The sequence below is a fragment of the Anolis sagrei genome, chromosome 4 (assembly GCF_037176765.1).
Source record: "Anolis sagrei isolate rAnoSag1 chromosome 4, rAnoSag1.mat, whole genome shotgun sequence".
Taxonomy (NCBI): domain Eukaryota; kingdom Metazoa; phylum Chordata; class Lepidosauria; order Squamata; family Dactyloidae; genus Anolis; species Anolis sagrei.
The window spans coordinates 78414910-78434810 of NC_090024.1; positions in this window are offsets into that span (position 1 = coordinate 78414910).

Consider the following 19901-nt stretch of genomic DNA (forward strand, 5'->3'; position numbering starts at 1 on the left):
GGTTGTTCCAGTGTCCCTTCCCAGAATAAGGAAAACTCTCAGCAATATGCCCTCAAAATGCACTTTACCACTGATTTAGGACTGACTGTGCTCCCTCAATTCTCTCTGAAAATCCTATCCCAGTTATATTCTACCTTGTTCACATCAGTATTATTTTTAATTTTAATTTATTACATTTGGACTGGCCATTGGTTTTAATGCTTGTATGTCACTGTTGATTATTTATTGTTTATTTTTTGTTTATGTGATTTATATGAATTGTATTGTATTGATTGATGTATTGATGTTTTGTTCTTAACGTATTGTGGGCTTGGCCTCATGTAAGCCGCACCAAGTCCCTTGGGGAGGTGGTAGCGGGATACAAATAAAGTTTTATTATTATTTATTTATTATTTTATTCATTTATATGAGACTCAAGGACACTGACAACATATTTAAAATAATACAAATTAAAAATAATGCAAGATCATTAATAGAAATAGAAATATAACATTTAAAAAGCAATTAATCAATAAATAAAGTTAAAACAATTAAACATTAGAAATATGACAGTTCATTAAAAGACTACACACAAACATTAAAAACAGCACTATAGGTTCAGTGTGCTCTAAATGCCTAGCTGCACAAAAAAAAAGAGCCCTTGATATCATCTGGGTTTCCCAAATCCATGGATGCTCAAGTACCTTTTTATATACAATGGATACCAAAATCTGTGTTCCATTGTATACAAAATGACAAATCAAGGTTCGCTTTGAGGGTTTATTTTCAAGCTGTGGGTGCTTGAATCCAGGCTTTGTGAATATAGAAGGCCAACTATACAGTGAAGATGCTCTTGCTTGTCCTACAGTATCTCTCACCACCAGAGCACATGGTGATAACTGCATCACGATTATGGCAAATATTAAAGCAAACCAAGCCTTGCTTTACAGAGCTTTATAATACTTTTTTCCTTCCCTATTATTACGATCTATCTTCTTTTCTCTTTTCCATAAGGTTTAAAAAATGATTAGGAATCTTTTTTGAATTTTTTTCATTAATTCATTATGATAGTTGGAAACAAAATTATTACATGGTTTCATCTGCACACACTGCAAGCACATGCTGTTGTTTTCATTGCTGCTCTTTTCTTTTACAGTAACTTACTTTGTCAAATTTTGTGTTATTTTAGGTGTAATATTGTGGTATAGTCTGGTATCATGGTCCATGGGGGAGGTCCATGTGGGTTGATACCATGCGTTACAACACACGGTGACATCAATCCTAATGAGGCCACTAAATCAGCGTTAGGACCCAGCAATGCTGCTCTAAATGAATCCGTAGTCTGCTGGTTCAAGACAATTTCCTGTTTTCCTATAAGGTAAATTATATTTTAACAAGGAAAAATCCTTTTCAAGTTGAAGTCATTGTGCATTCAAGTCAAAAACCATGCTGCAGAAAAACATGTGAATGTATTTAAAATGTAATGCAAGGCAGATTCTGTGAGTTCCAAAAATAGTTCAGGGTTCTGATCTCACTGTCAAGCCAGAGTTCACTGATCTTCTCTTTCTTCCCAATCTAAACAGCATGAAAATGTAATGGATTTAGCAGACCAGTTGAATCGTACAGCCAGATCATAACTGGGGATACATCCAGCTTATTACATCCTTCCCAACTGAGTCACTTGGTCCGTGAGAATAGTTTTAAACAGGTCTGGCCTAATACTTCTTCCTCCCTCTATGAGATTCTTCCCTAGGAAATCAATGCCAAGGAAAGGCACTTATGGGCTATTAAGCAAAGAATGCCTCAGAATAGTAATGGGAAAAAAGACAGCCTTCTCCTTGTACTTGGTCCATTTTAAGCAATCTATGACAACTTGAATTTCTTTTAGTACCTTAAAAAACTGAGTAGGGAATGGGAAGCTGAAGTGCACCAGTGTGGGAAAGTTTGATGAGGGACAACAACACTGATTATTGAGTTTTTCTATGATCCATTTAAAGCCAAGGCTTTTGTAACTACATTTACTCTCAGAAAAATATGTTCACAGATTTAACTGACACACTATTCACTATCTACCTTCTTTAAAAGACAACAATCAATGTACAAAATGTAAGTTCTGAAAACTCTATATTGTAAAATGTGGAAGTCAAATCTCAAAAACTATTTAAATTTTCTAGATTTGATTTAGTTTCCCAGTAGAGATTTACATTATCAAGACTCAGTGTGTACAGTACTGTGTCTTCAAACAGACTCCAAAAGGATACAGACCAGCATTTCTCAACCTGGGGGTCGGGACCACTGGGGGGTTGTGAGTGGGTGTCAGATGGGTCGACAGAGTATTTTCTGTTGGTCATGTATAGGTTCTGTGTGGGAAGTTTGGCCCAATTTTATCATTGGTGGGGTTCAAAATGCTATTTGATTGAAGGTGAACTACAGTAACTACAACTCCCAAATGCCAAGGTCTATTTTCCCCAAACTCTACCAGTATTCACATTTGGGCATATTGAGTATCCGTGCCAGGTTTGGTCCAGATCCATCATTGTTTGAGTCCACATACTCTCTAGATATAGGTGAACTACAACTCCAAAAACTCAAGGTCAATGCCCACCAAACCTTTCGAGTATTTTCCGTTGGTCATGGGAGTTCTGTGTGCCAAGTTTGATTAAATTCCATCATTGGTGGAGTTCAGAATGTTCTTTGTAGGTGAACTATAAATCCCAGCAACTACAACTCCCAAATGACAAAATAAATCCCATCCAACCCCACCAATATTCAAATTTGGGTGTACCAGGTGTATCAGATATTTACATTATGATTCATAACAGTAGTAAAATTACAGTTATGAAATAGGAAAGAAAATAATTTTATGGTTGGGGGAACTGTATTTAGGGCCTTGGTATTAGAAAGGTTGAGAACCTCTGATATAGACTGCACATAATTTGAAGAAAGCACAAAAATGTGACCTAATCTTAAGACCCTCCCTTCACAGCCCTATATATAAATGTAAACTAAAACTGGGGAGAAGTTCTTATGATACAAATTATTCCACTTATCACAAACAACATCCAAGCCTTGTGGACAGGTAATGTTGGAAATGACAACCTTCTTTATATATGACCCTGCTGCCTACTGTTTCCTGTATGTATGTCCTGGTACGCAGTCTCCTTTACTCGATGGTTCCTGAGAAGTTATAAAAGGGGCCGCAGACCACATGATCACTACAGACTACTTCAGACCTCAGATCATACGCTTGCTGTTTTGCTGTGAGAGATGTCCTGGCTATATGGCACAGAGAATTATCTCAAACATATCTGAAACTGGAGTGATAAGTTTTGTATCTGTGTATGTGGAACACATAAAGGTTGTGATTAAACCAAATAAGTTATTTTTATCAAAGTCTACTTCATTTTTGTCTCTTGGGTGCACGATATAAAGCAAGTTGTTTTATGGGAGATTATATATATATATATGGGCACTGAAAAACACTTCTGAAGCACTGCTGGTTTTTTATATACTGGCAAAATCTGTTTTTCTAGCAGATCAAAGATAACAGGTTATTCAGTCTAACAGCTAAAAACATTGCCCAGCACAATTACATCTGGTTGTATACCACAAGAGAAGATTCTACTCTAAAGGGTTTTTGGCTCTTCTCTGAAAGGTCATGCTTTTCCAAAAAAGTTATGATCTCCAAAGGTGTTTTCCAAAAGGTAAGGCCACATGCTGCTTTATTTACCTTAAGAAATGCTTCAACACACCTCTATTTTAGATGCAAATGGATTGGTCCAACCAGAAAATGCAAAGTAATCAATAAGTGTAGCAATAGACAAGGTCGGCAGCTCAGAACCTCAGATTTATAAATACCCCTGCAGTGGGAAAGAGGTGGATCTCAATAAAACAAGGTGAAACTTATTAAAATCTTAATCTTGAGTTGCTGCCACAGCATTTCTGTGCTTCCAATCTTAATACTCCCCTCTCCCCAACATCACAAATGTTGGCAAACTTGGAATTCCAGTGACAGGATGAATACAACTCAAGGACAACAAATGGGTAGTAGTTTTCTACAAAAGTAACAGTGAAGCTGAGCAGAGAGAAAGACAGAGTGTGGAGAATGCACAGGGCAAGAAATAAAGGACAACACCAACACAGATCTGAAAAAATAATGAGCTAGGTCATTAGCACTTACATTAAATACCAGGTAGAAATTTTTAAAAATAAGAAAACAAGTTCTCCTTTTCTTTGTTGTTATTCTTTTTAAGTATATCTGAGATAATGAGGTTTTTTTTTTCAAAAGTATGAGAATTGCTAGGAAAGAAAATATTACAAATTCATTTGGAACTGTTATATATGCCCCCCTTCTGCAAATTAAGGAACAAGCAGGAACAAAAATCACATCCACAAGTCATTGTTTCTTAAGTTTCTGGCAACTTTACTGTAATTTATGTAAAATTAGGTGGGGGTAATACACACTGTGGGTATCTTTTAACGTAAGCATCTTTATGTGTGCGGGAGAATAAAAGCATAGAAGCTGGGGGCCCTTCTACACTTTGCTACAATCCAGGAGGAAGCAGGTTAGGTGTGGGGTTTCAGTTCCCACTCCCTCCCACAACATCAGCCTTTCTTTCAGGGAGGTGGCCAGATGCTTTCCCAGGTCAACAAAGATTGACCCAGGAGGGTATCCAGCCACCCTCCAGCCCCTTATTTCCTCCCCCAATTTTATCCGAGGAGGCTGCCAGGCACGCAGGTCACTCTACAGAGCTCTGTAGTCATATCAGGAGCTGGGGGGGGGGAGTAAAATTCCTCCCCCCAACACACACACACACATCCTGAAGTTTCATTCTAATGTGACTATAGAGCTCTCCAGAGGGGCCTGCATGGCTCGCAGACCCCTCACATAAGCTTTTGGGAGCCTGAAGAAGTGGGATGGCTGTGGGGACTGATCCCACATGGCTATCACCTGTAAAGATCTGAACCTTAGCTTCTTTATAGGTGCTTTTAAAACCTGGATTAAACTGAGTAAAATCAGTTTATTCCAGTTTGAAATGGATTAGCCTGAAATGTCATCTGGATGCCTCAGGCTAATCCATTTTTTAGCCCGAGTTTTAGGGCTGTGTAGAAGGGCCCTAGTTGAACTACTTAGAAGCATTTCATACCCCTGTGTGAAGAATTCCTGAGGTAAGGAAGCTCACTTTTTACTTCAGAAATCCACATTATTAGTGCCTTTGGGACATGCACAGCAGTTGTTGTGACTTAAAAAATAAAATCAAACATTAAAAATAGCAGCCCAATACCCATAAAATAAAATAAGTCCATATATTCAGAAAACATGCACCTCAGAGGGGCACTGAAAAGCAAGCACAGAAAATAAATATAAATCAAAGTTATCTTCCCATGGCTAAGACCTTTAAGAAATAGTTTTTCTAGCCTTCATTTCTCTATTATGGGACGGGCAAATTATGCCGTTGCTTCCATACTACTTTGCTTTCTCTTCCTCTTTTGCAGAGAAGAAGCAATAATTCTCATTGTTGTTCTAATCGAATAATTTTTTTAAAAAAATGCTGAAGGAACCATGACATGTCTGGTGCACTCTAGCAACAGACATGAGTGTGTCATTAGCCCAAGGTTACCCTTTTTCACCCAGCACCACACCAGAGTCCAGGAGTATCTAACTGCAACAGTTTGTTTAGAAAAGCATATACAAAAGGGAAAAAAGGCAAATCCCCAAAAGCAGTAGAAAAGGTGCAATAAAATAGCAGTAGTCCATATTTTCAAAATTCAATAGTCCATAAAGGCAAGGCACATGAAATCCAGAAAATCAGTATCATAGGCATAAATCCATAAGCATGGAAACAGTAACTTTTCCAAGGAAAAACTCTTACAGGAACATAGGCAAACACAGGAGGCAAGATTCATGAGCATAACACCTAATCCAGGAACTTGATTCAATGGCAACGTTGTCCGCTCTAGAGACTCTAAGACAACATCACTTAATTAAAGCTCAGACCCCACCAAGAAGCCATGAGATTATCTCTTTGACACCTGGGTATGGAAGACTTCTCATGGAGTTTCAAGAACTTCTCAAGGAGTCTTTCTAACCATCTAATTAATCTATTCTTCACTCTCCTCCGCCCGAAGGCCTAACCTGATATCGCGGGTAAACTCCTTCTCTGTTGATGGCCGATTCCCATAAGAAACGGAATCCCAAACATCCTCTGTAACTGCCGAATCTTTTCCCTGATCTCTCTGATCTAAGGTCTGCAATTCAACCTGTGTCTCAGCCTGATCATGATCACACACAAACTCAGTGAAAAAAACAACATCCCCCTCATCCTCTGAGGATGATTCCTCAGCATCCTGCTGCTGAGCCCCAACAATATGTATAAAAGTATTTTCCCCTCCCGTGCCTTGAGATACAAGCCACCAAGTACAGATTTTCTGACAACTGAGTGCATTAAACTTTACAGCCCTGGGAGAGACTCTTTCATCAACTAGTAACAAATGCTGTACTTGCCAAGTCTTGTAGCTGCTACACAGCCAAATTCCTCATTACAGTGGGAGCCCATCTTCAGAACTAGACTTTACTAGCAAGCCTCGAAAGACAAGTAAAATGTCATCAGAACAGACTACTTCTCAAAATAGAAACACTTTTTATAACTCTGGCAGTTAGGGAGACCCGGCATAAATAACTGTGTGGCAAAAACAAGGTTTGACTATGATACACTTTTGACAGGGCACATTCCAGAATTAGCAAAAATGCTAATAAGATGCCAATGTTCTGGTGAAATTGCAGGGCACATGTCAATGAACATGAAAGAAGATAACATTAAAAAAGAAATTATCAAAGTGTAGGCTTATTTCTAAAGGTTCCACCTTTCACTCTGGCATTAAGAATTCTTCAAAGCAAAGCAAATTTCAAACCTAATTAGTAGGAATGCTACTGACAATTTTTCCTTCTACTCAGTAAATATAACTCCATTACAGTACAAACTAGTATTGGAGGTGGGTTGCACAGTGGCAAGTGTCTTGGGCTTGGCAAGAATACCACTCTCTGGGTACATCTACATTATAAAATTAATGCAGCCTGACACTACTTTAACTGCCATGGCTTCATGCTATAGAATCATGGGAGTTGTAGTTTGGTGAGGCACCAGCATTTTTTGACAAAGAAGTATAAAGATTTTGTAAAACTACAACTACCATGATTCCATTCCATTATTTATTTATCGTGTCAGGAGCAACCAAACATTTGTATTACATTTTTAACAAAACAAACAAACAAACAGAAAAAAACACAAAGTTTGCATGCTTGGTAGTTGATTAAATGTCCTTTGACCAGTATCTGGCCACTTGGAGTGCCTCTGGTGTTGCCTCAAGGAGGTCCTCCATTGTGCATGTAGCAAGGCACAGGTTGCATTGCAGCAGGTGGTCAGTGGTTTGCTCTTCTCCACAATCGCATGTTGTGGATTCCACTTTGTAGCCCCATTTCTTAAGATTGGCTCTGCATCTTGTGGTGGCAGAGCGCAGTCTGTTCAGTGCCTTCCATGTCACCCAGTTTTCTGTGGGCCCAGGGGGGAAGTCTCTCATTTGGTATCAGCCATTGATTGAGGTTCTGGGTTTGAGCCTGCCACTTTTGGACTCTCACTTGCTGGTGTGTTCCATCGAGTGTCTCTGTAGAGCTTAGAAAACTATTTCTTGATTTAAGTCATTGACGTGCTGGCTGATACCCAAACAAGGGATGAGCTGGAGATGTCACTGCCTTGGTTCTTTCACTATTGGCTGCTACTTGCCGGCGGATGTCAGGTGGTGCAATACTGGCTAGACAGTGTAGTTTCTCCAGTGGTGTAGGGCGCAGATGCCCTGTGATAATGCGGCATGTCTCATTAAGAGCCACATCCGCTGTTTTAGCGTGGTGATATGTGTTCCACAATGGGCATGCATATTCAGCAGCAGAGTAGCATAGCGCAAGGGCAGATGTCTTCACTGTGTCTGGTTGTGATCCCCACGTTGTGCCAGTCAGCTTTCGTATGATATTGTTTCTAGCACCCACTTTTTGCTTGATGATCAGGCAGTACTTCGTGTAGGTCAGAGCATGGTCCAGAGTGACTCCCAGATATTTGGGTGTGCTGCATTTGGGTGTGCTGCAATGCTCCAGTGGGATTCCTTCCTTCCCAGGTAATCCTCGTGATGCTTGTCTGTTCTTAAGGTGAAAAACACATGTCTGTGTTTTAGATGGTTTAGGGATTAGCTGGTTTTCCCTGTAATAGGCAGTAAGAGCACCTAGAGCTTCGGATAGCTTCTGTCCATTCTATTGAGCCACAGCAATAAAAACAGTGTCTAACTGCATTAATTTTACAGTGTAGATATACCCTTGTTCAACCTCAACTGACTCAATGGAGATTCAAAAACCTTGAACCTCTGGATATGCCACAACTCTTGATTTAATCTAAGTGTAAACAGCTAGACTGAGTTCAGAGGTCAATTTTTCTGCCATTGGAACCCTCCAGGGGACATCAAAAGCCAAAAAGCAACAAAAAACTGAAATGGCTTGAAATCGACTTTGGGAGTTGAAAAAATTGTATTTTTGTTTAATGTTAAACAGTGCAAAATTCTATCTAAGAATGTAAATACTAGAAGATTCCAAGTAACACAATTCACCTTTTTCACTATTTTGCCAGATGGCAAGTAGCTGTGGGACACAAAACAGCACATGTGGCCTTAGGGACGTACATTTGCCAATTCACTGTAGACTTGGACTTCTGAAACTGTCCTTAAAATAAGAATGCAGATAATTGTTAGTTTCTTCTATAACGCAGTCCTCCTATCTTGAGAACACTGGAATGTAGGGAAAGGCCACATTGGACCTAGCAAATCTCTGGTTATAGTTAGCTCCTAGCAGTTATACATATGTGCACAATGCAACAGCAATGATGAAACTCACCACCAGAAATAACAGCTGTAGCTAGGGATGGCCATGTCAGACACTTTTTCTGGACAGATGGAAATCTTGCATGCAGGATTGCCAAAGGTCTTATCTTACCTAGTTCGCTATTCCACTATTTTCCTCCAACTATGATTATTAAACATGCCCCTATTTAATATGATATACCTTCCAATATTTCACAAATGAAAACTGATCTATGTAGCCAAGCAACATCACTGTGTGGTCACGATAGCAAAGGTTATAATGAAGTAAAATACACAAACTAGGAGAAGATGCACAATTCCTTCACCAACTCATTGGGTTAATTGAGTACAAAATTGGGAATAAAGAGACTCTGCCACCACTCCATTGTGTATATACTGTTATCATTTTTAGTGTTAGCTGCTTTGAGTCTCATTTGGAAAAGCAGGGTATGTATACATATAAATAAATAAATAAATAAATAACAAATTTGCATGTTGCACACAATGGTTGCAAACAAAGTAAGATGAGGACAGAAAGCTAAAGTGAGGAGAGAAGACAGCTGGAAAAAGGGTACAAGAGAATATTGACCAGGACTGTCCCTGTGGAATTGGGAGAGTTGAAGGGTATGTTATTAACTTGGTGCTAAATCTTTTCAGGCAAGTATGCTTCAACCCAATTCAATAGGATTACATTATACACTAACTCTCTGTACTGCTACTTGCTGCTGCTACACTTGGAGGTCCAAATTAAAGCAGAAATTACAAGTGGCTTGTTCAGTTTACAATAAAGAAATGGAGGGAATATAGATAAAAAAACTTTTTATATAACAGATTTCAGTATTTAAATAGACTGGGCTGAAATGTAGAGAAAATGACTAACTTCCTACCTATAGTTTTATTTTTAATTTGAGAATGTTGATAGTTGCTGTTCTAAGGCTTTCTATACTACAGAAAATACTTATCATACCATTGTAAAATTCTAAATGTCAGAGCCTATTTGAGAAAAGCCACTTATTTTTTTACAAAACAAGAATTTATCATTGGCAGAAAAGAAGTTAAAATCAAAGTTTTCTTTCAGGATGCCTAAAATGAATTTGAAATAAATATTAGCTTTGCATGCTTACACAGCAACAACATAATCCAAGGTTTTACGAATCCATCAGTTCCTAATTAACACAGTAACCTGTAACAACTCTGTCAAACTTCTTGCATCTGGGGATATTTTAAGGCTTTTTATATTAAAAATCAGATGTGCACTGTAAAAAAAATTCAAAATATATGGATGACCAAATGCCATTGGAATATATGGTACTGCTCCTAATGATCAACTATTACTACTACAGCTACCACAATGCATATTGCAAACAATTTATATGTAAGTACTGTTACTACAAGCCTGAAATACGCACAAGTATAGCTCCCAGGCAAGACAAAGTTGTACGCACTGTGTCCCTGTGGATTTTAGCAGAAGGACAGGAGAACTGGTCCTTTCTGTTCCTTTCTTAAAAACAGTTTCAGTGAGAAACTGTACAATCAAGATCCTCCATTCAAAAGGCTCCAGTTATTCAAGAGATCTTCAGCTGGCAATATTTCAAGGCTTCAGGCTCTTAAGGACTTGTGATGTCACATGGATGCCAAGTCTTGAAAGCCGAGAAATAAATGGAATATTGCATGTCAAAAATATGTTTGGAAAATGTCCAAGAAACAACTGGGAATCCCCTTTAAATTCCCCTTTAAAGCAAGATTTTCATCATTAGAATAAGTAACAATGCAGTGGGCCATCAGTCTTGGTTCCACAACCCTCTGTGGATACCAAAACCCATGGATGTTCAAGTCTCATTATCAATAATTACATAATAAAACATTGCCCCTGATATAAAGTGGCAAATAACTCAAACGAGTACCAGATAGAGCCTGAGCATTGTGGAATGGCAGGCGGCTACAGCAGGGTATGCCTACATAGTGATGTAGTGCTCAGTACACAACAAAATCAGTTTACTTTTCAAATTTTTCCCTCTCTCTAGCATTGAATCTTTTTTATTTTCCTTGGTTTTCTGGATTCTTGATTTAGTGGGACTGAGAGAAGGAAAGTGCAGGTGAGTGGGTGTTTGTGGGCGTGCTTTTCTTTTAGAGTGGCTCTGAACTTTGAATCAACCTTTAGCCTCAGCTAAAGTTTTAGCTTCTTCTCTTATCGCTCCTCTTTCAGAAAGTACTTTTAAAAGATTATTGTTATTAATAATTATAGGAATTCCAGCAAACAGCAAAGCCTCATTCTAAAAAAGAAAAAAAACTACCTACCTAGCTAAACTTACTACCAATAACTAATAATTTCTGGATCATTCAGGAATGTTTTTTCTAGTAAGGGGACATACTGCTTGTTTGCTTGTGGTGGTGGGCTGCTGGCCTCTTCCAGTATATTGTGAGAACAAGAAATGCAAAAGCTTTGGAAGAAGTTGCTGTTGTGTTTTTTTAATTAGTGGTAAAGAAAGTGTAATAGTGGGCTGTGTGATGTGGAAGTGCATCTTTGACATTTAGCAGGAAGGAATGGTGCCATGCAGCTGTTTCTGGAGAAGTGGCAAGGCGGGGCAAGCAAGGGATACTTTTGGGGGGAAATTTGAAAGGAGAATTTATTTCTAGAAAGATAAGAATGTCTTTAAAATTGGGGGATGACCCAAATACTAAGATACTTGGTGGGCTAACTGTGGTAGATGTGTCCTCCAAATGTGGCAATTTTCATCCCGATAGCCCTAAAAATGATGGGAAGGGGAGCCTGTGAAGCCCCTCCATTGCTGCCAAAGGGCCGGATCTAGCCACATTTTCTGGCTGCGGGCCAAAAACGTCCATTTGGACACCACCCATTTTCGGAATGGGCACAAAAATAGACCTGCGCCCCTTCCCAAATCCAGATAGCAGAAATTGCTTAAGATTCCGCTGAAATGCACAAGCCTACTTTATATACATTTGTTTCATCATAGCTTGTTCTGTATAAGAGATTTCTGCCCACCTGCTCCATCCCTAGCCTTTTGGTCAACTTATACCTTGGAAAATTTTAACTGTTCTATGATATCCTACCAAAAAGTTCCAAAGCATATGAACATCATATGAAGTTTAAAATGGCATGATGCCTGGTATTCATGTGTATGTGTTTAGTTGAACATATGCTAAATGTGCATGTGCTAATTCATGTTATGCTATTAATATTTAATGAATTAGGACAAATACAAATAATTTTAAGTCCAGGAGGGGCATTTTGCTATGTACATATTTCTACATTTGAGACCTTCTATGTTAATTTACTCAGAAACTAATGCTACTGAATTCAATGGACTTTATTACTTCAGCTTTAGATCTCCACAGTTTCTTTTATCATTTGTAAATGTTTCAAAATGACATCAATTTAGGATTATTAATTTGGTCATCAACACATACAACTACTGCATAATCATCTTCAGTACAAGTAATCCAGGGGTCCCTTTCATATTGCCCATTTCTTCATAAGCCTACTGCTTCAAACCCCTCTCCCCCTTTGATCCTTACTGCAGGCAGTCAACAAGTAGCAGTACGCACATCTCAAGTTAGTTTTCTGAATGAAAACATTATTTTTATCCAAGAAGAATCATTTCACTGAAAGGTGAGTCAAGCTTTTGATATTGCTAGATAATTTCACAATACAAATGAACTTCTAAGGACTGCATCTGCCACTGTAACATTTTATTGCATTTTAAATTTTCAGAATGTCTTCTTCCTTTAATAAAGTAGTGCAAGAAGATTGTTTCACACATCAAAGAAAGCTTAACATTCGCAGAGATAAAATGCTTCCTTACTTAGCCTCATTTAGTAATTCTATCACTATATAAGTCCTGGCAAGGAAAAAATTAAATCAAAACCAAATCCTTGAAATGCCCTTTTACTTTTTTTGAGAGAGAGAGAGAAAGAGAGAGAGAGAGAGAGAGGAGATTCCTTTTGCACAATACAAAATTAGAAATAAGGAGTGATTTTACCAAACCTTCAAAAATAGAAGGGTTATACGTGAAGAAAAAAGATGCTATTTCACATCCTCGTCTAAAGTGAATCTTTCAACTCTTTGCCATAACCAAATAAGGACATTTGGCAGGATACCTACATGTTACTATGGAGCTGCAGTTAACATTCCAAACAGAGCTTCTGCTCCTTGTTGACCTTGCTTGGATGACTGTTTTCTTCCTGCGGCCTTTCCTACTTAGGCCTTATTCATGTTTTTTTTTTAAGGAACAGCTGCATTAGTATCACAGTGACTGACGTGCAATAAAACCTCTTTAAGATTTCTTATTTTTGCAATGTCACTGAAGCCACAGCAAAACCACTAAATGCACAGAAGACGGAAAACATGAAATAGTAGTAGCATAGAACATCTGCCATGTGAGTAGAATTTTTCATTTTAGAAAACTGCTCACGAAATTCACTTTTACTTTTACTCAAAACAAGGATGAGTTAAAAGTGGAGTTCTCACTATTTCAATTAATGCAGACTTTTAGGAGCATGCTTGTTTAGGAGATACTAAAATCCACATAAAAGGCAGTGAAAACAAAACAAAGAACATTGCTGATCCTTGTTTTTCATTCTCCCTTAGCCTATGAAATAGCAAGATACTTTCTGTCAAACAGGCTTTTGTATTTGCAAGTGTGATTTTGATCAATTTATCTAAATTGCATATTAATTAAATTGCTAGGCCAAAAACTGCTGTGTTGTTTCATGTACTTTTGAAATATTGAAAAGAACCAACCTTTCTGTGTTTGTTTTCTTGTGTGCGTGCATGAATTTCTTTACAAAAGGACACACACTAGAACTTTTTGCACAACTTGGTGAGAAAACATACTAAAACTGGTGAGAAAAGGCACAAAAATAATTTTTGCACTGTAAACAAGAAATCTTGTTGAGTTCACAACACCTGACATGTCGGTTTGTCAATACAACATTTCTAGTCGAGAATAACAAAAGAATGACAAGCTTTCATCAGTTCCGACAGACTATTCTAGAATGGAATACCATATAATTTTGTAATATAAACTATTATACAAACACATTCTCAAATATAATCTGGTTACACTGAAGTTTTACAAGTCAAAAACCCTGGATTTACCCCAAATAGGCATAGACCTTTGGCTTCCATTGAGGATTCAAATTCTGATCTCCAAAGTCATAGTCCAATGCTACGCTACACTGGCTCTGTGCTGTAACAATACAGCAGTGTATTTTCACAAAGTTATAAATATCAGTTTTCCAAACAATTCCAGAAGTGCAGCTGTCCAGGAAAATACTTGAGATTCAAGAGACGTTACTGAAGTTTTTAAGAAGAGACAGTATTTACCAGTCTATAACAAAATGCTGGCAACATGGTGAGGGAAAATGCAAGGAACATTACAACACAGTTGCTCTTGCTCCAATTCAAGTTGTAAAAATTATTAGACAGATAATGGCTAAGCATACCAGCACTTTTAATGAGCAATTTGAGACTAGATGTCAAATTAAATCTATACTTCAAGTACAGCTTGCTATTACAAATATGATTCTTTATGGATCATGAATCAAAAGTGACATAATTATCACTCAATCAGTTCTCACAATGTCATAGCTTCTTGTCACCAAACTATTACAAGCACAATGAGACAACAGAATTACAGAGAGCTCTTTTTAACAGTATTCTTGGTCCTATCAATAGAAGGAGGCAGAGTAATTTGAGACACTCCTTTTGACCTGTCAATCTTACATACATACAAGTTTTGCTCTCCCTAAGTCCCTGCAACTATCCAGTCTGAGGAAGAAAAACCTTTTTGGGTAGCAAAGCTACCAAAGGGGAAAAATTAAGCTAATAGTAGTAATGATGATGATGATGATGATAATAATAATAATAATAATAATAATAAGCAACTTCATTTATATACCACCCTATCTCCACAAGAGGACTCAGGGTGGTTTCCAACATAAGGCAAAACATTCAATTGCCAAAAAGGAAAACAATACAAATAAATTAAAATAAACATAAAACATAAGCATAAAATCCTGCTAAAACAAATTATAACTCCATCAGACGGGTTCAAAATACCAGCAAAACACTATCTAAATGTTCTTTTCTTCTGAACTTCTGGAAGGAACCTCTAGAATTTCTTACAGTGAATATATCACCAATAGTTCCATTTGAAAGACTGTATCATTAACTATAAATAGTACATCCCAAATGGAGTACCTGCAAAGTGTACTGTTGAACCTGATTTGTAAAATCATTCTTAGGATGGCAACTTTACAATACCACTGAAGATACTATTGCAGGACCTTAACAGACAGCAGTGGGTGGGAGGGGGGTCATTTTAGAAAGTAAAAGGAGAAATTGGGAGATATAGTACTTTTCAGTCCTCTGTTGCCTCATTTCATGTCTTCTTCTCATCAGACGTATCAAACTTTGGAGTGCTTCTACATAGGCACCCTATTTACTTACTTACTTGCTTGCTTGCTTGCTTCATTTTTACCCCACAGGGGACTCAAGGAGGATTACAAAATCCGCCAAAATTCAATGCTGCGTGTACATAACAATAAAACACCCTATCAAATTGTAAAACAGTTAAAATATATAAGCAATTAAAACACACACAATAAAAAAGATTAGAACCATATAGACAATATCTTTCTCATCATACAGAGGCAAGAAGTCTCCATCCCCTCCGCATGTTTTGTTTTGTTTTTAGATGAGCCACATCTTAAAATTTCTATAATATCCAGACAGGATTGCTTACATAGGACTGCATGTGTATCATAACAGGCTATAATAACAAAAAGTCCTTTAATATTTATTGCCATTTGGATTTGAAGTTCTTACATGGACATCTCAAAATAAAAACAGACTCCATAACTATCAAATTACATTTTGAAATACAACAATTGGATAGAAGTGGAATAAGAAAGCCAAGTATTTTTTTAAAAAAAACAATTTAAGAACTTAAGAGTAAACAATAATACATTTAAACCATCCAGCAAAGGAAAAATGCCCATTCTCTCCATTCTCCTGTGCCTCTATTCTGCAATATCTGTCATTTCTAATTTATTTTTTAAAAGAAATTTGCAAAGGTATAATAATGAAATCTATAAGTAGCAATGACAGCTTGCTGCTCTAAAGACCGCCCACTGTAACGCCCCTCTTCACTGTGCCAAGCACCAAAATGGGATGGAGACTGTCACGGACCCCATCACATGTCATTATGAGACCAAATAACTGGTCCTTCACAGTATTTTTTGCTAATTTCACTATTTATCCCAGCAGGCCCATAGCCAGGATTTTGATTGGGGGGGGGGGTGAGTTTGATCCGGGGGGGGGGGGTGAGTCTGAGTGAAAGCGAGTCTACCCTAGCAAACCTTTCGTATCGTTACCCCAGTAGCCCCATGCATATGGGATATATTGAGCATGGTGATCAGATCATGATATGAATAAACATAACAGTTTAAATAATGTACCAGTAAGGCCTTTTCACGGACCACCATGAGAATTTCAGCCCCCTCCCCCCCCCCCCCGGCTACATGCCTGTCTCTCAGTGATCACAGATCAGCCCAAATTAATGATAGATATGTAGTTCTGGGGGGGGGGGGAGTGAAGACTAGAAGAAGTGACTCCCCATTATTTTATGGTGCCTGACAATGAAATGGGAGGGGGGGGGGTCTGTCTGATGAGCTCGTATGCCACCCTATATATACCCAGTGTGTAAGGATGGAATTTGGTTCCCAACAGCTCTGCACATAGAGATCAGAGACTTTATCAAAAAATAAAGATTTTCCATTCTTGTTATACCATAATGTAGAAAAATGCATTTGACATGTACCTTTTAAAGCCATTATTTACAAAACGTTATTGTGACAACAAAGTGACTTTTTAAAAAGAAAACTCCTTGTTTTAATAAATTAAAGCTAAATGTATATTAAGATTGTCTCTCCTAATGTAGAAATTGCATTAGGAGAGACAATCATGTTGCATTAACTTGTTGCATAAACAATCAATTTGTTTTCACACCACATATATGTTAATGTTCTAAAAGGTTATTCCTTTAGCTCAAAACTGTAGAAACAATGAACATATTCTCATATAGGAAACAGAAATGTTGAAATACAAGGTGCTAACCAAAAAGAGGGAAGTCACAATCTTACATGGCCATCATGTTGGGAGTCTGTACACTTTTTCTAGTATCAAAACTAGAAAAAGGTGGGGTAGAAATGGCGGGGTAGAAATGACCGAAAAATAATATCTGACATTTATAATCTCACAAAAAGAGAACATTGATGTCTTCTCGTCTGTTATTCAACTTAACAGCCCAACTGAGAACATTATACAAAGGAACACAAACATTAAATAAAACAATTTTTCCATGATGATGCAAGAAATTTCTTAAGTACACTTCAGCCAGACCCACAAAAAAATGAACTGTAAGTTTTACATAAACTTTCAGAATATCTGTGGCGAGTACAATTCTGTATGACATACAGTATGGGGAGGAATACTGCTGCTTGCATATTATATTTTGTTACAGTAATGTTTTTTTTCTTAAATTGTAATTGGGAAAGGAGGTGTAAATTTGTCTGGAATAACCATTTGTCCAACCTCTTGTAATTTGAATGAGTGCCCTTCAGGCTTCTTAAAATGTGAAATTGTGATTTTGAGACCTGTGCTTTTTTTCAGAATCTGCTTAAAATATCCCTGGTTGGTGAAACACAGAATTATGAAGAGTGGCTTAAATGAAATTCTGGTGTGAGTGTGGATGTGTGAGAGTATGTGCGGGTGTGGCTGTAAACATATGCACACTGCATGCTAAATATATCATATAACAAAAACCACAGCTGTCGGGCATGTTGATGACTACAGTCATTCAAGGCACATGCCATGAATAGAGCTGAGAGTTTGTACTAAAGACAATGGAGCCTGAAGAATCAAAGCAAAAACAGAAGACTAGGCTTTGCATACTTACAGAGAAGGCAATCCATGGATTTCATAAACACTTGCCAATTACACCTGAAATGATGCAATGAAACTTTTGAAGGGGGATTTCCCCCTTTCCCTTTCAAAAGCTCTGTTGTGTTATTTTCAGATGCCACAGAGCAAAGGAACCCCTCCAGGCTTGGTAAGGATCCTGTTTTTAAACTTTCACAACCAGGAGGGCATGTGGCTGTTTAAATGGTGATTTGCAAATGTGACAGGATGTCTCAAGAAGTATGCTGTCTCCCTGGGGGAAAATGTACCATGTAACTGACTGGCTGATGAGACTCATCAAGCCCACTGACCACCATCCTTTCCTATTGGATCATGTAGGAACCAACGTTACCGCAAGACACAGTCTTCAAAAGATCAGAAAGGATTTTTAAGTTCTTGGAAGAAAGCTGAATGATCTTAATGTACAGATTGTCTTTTCATCTCTCCTCCATGTTGCACAACACATCCCAGGAAGTATAGGTGAATTACTGGTTCCATAGATGGTGTCAGAAAAAATGATTTGGTTTCCTGGACCATGGTCTGCTTTTTCAAGAAGAAGGGCTTCTGGCACAGGATAGACTGCACCTCACAGAAGTTGGAAACAATGTTTTTGCTGAGATACTCGCAAACCTGACTAGGCAGACTTTAAACTAAGTTGTGGGGGGAAGGGGGAAGATATCCTTGGGAATTGCCATTTATCAAGGCCTGGGGGGAACATCCCAAAGGTTAAAGAGAGGGTTGGACAAACAGAACAAGTACCAATCAGTGAGAGCATACAAGGATTCCAACATCTTTTACATGAGTACTGCTGGCAAGCCAGGCACCCCCATTCTGTATCTTTGCATTTCATTTTTTCTGCCTAAGTGGAATATCTTGTTTTTGACTCTGTTGAACTTCATTTTGTTAGTTTTGGCCAATCATCTCTCTAATCTGGTAAGATCGTTTTGAATTCTGCTCCTGTCTTCTGGAATATTGCCAAAGTATAAGAATTGACTTAGAGAGACATGAGGGAAGGAAGCTGCCTCAGAGACTTATTTTCTACTGCCTGGAAACTAGGACTTGAAACAATGGGCTCAAATTACAGGAAAGGATATCCCACTTTAACATTAGGAAGAAGTTCCTGACTGTAAAAGCTGTTCAACAGTGGAAGTCACTGCCTCCGAATGTGGTGGAAGTTCCTTCTTTGGTTTTTAAACAGAGGCTGGATAGCCATCTGTCAGGGGTACTTTGATTGTGCTTTTCCTACACAGTGAGGGTTGGACTAGATGATCCATGTGGTCTCTTCCGACTCTATGATTCCATGACTGTGGACATTAGATTGTCCCAGATCAAGCCTGGTCCAGCTGTCTACACATCAAAAACACCAGGGTCACTCCAGAATTTCCTAGAATCTCTGGAGTAACTTGTGATTCTTCTTCTACTGCATTAAAAGCTGGAAACACAGCTTCTGCTGCAGAGCAGATCCTATGTCACGTGGACTTTGTATTTTATCTTTGTAAACATGGGATAATTTCTCAGACTGAATCTATCCAGCCAAATAATGCAGTTTGAAGTGTATTATATGTGTCTACACTGGCCATATATTGGAGTTCAAATGGCATTATTTGACAGTGTAGATCTAGCCTCATATACACAAACACAGAATTGTTCAATAGACTGAATCCCAGCCTCAAAGGTCAATTGTAAGAATGTTTGCGACTCTTTTGAAGAATGTTTAAACCATGTCTTAAATCTGAATTTTAAAATATGGTAAGCTCTGAAAATTTTTAACTTGAACAGTACATGGGTAATTTGAGTAATTTTGTCCTTTCCATGAAATAGCTCAATTCTTTTCTTCACTTTAAACAGGTCTAATACATGGAAATATACAGGCACCTCAATGATAGAAATGTCTTTATAACACCATGATAATACATTTGTTGCTTAACCAAACAAATGCCTTTATATAGTATCTAGAGTATCGTATCTAGAGGCCCTTATTCAGTACCTTTTTCCTAATGTGAACAAAAGCCCAACTAAATGAGAAGGAGATGCATATTCT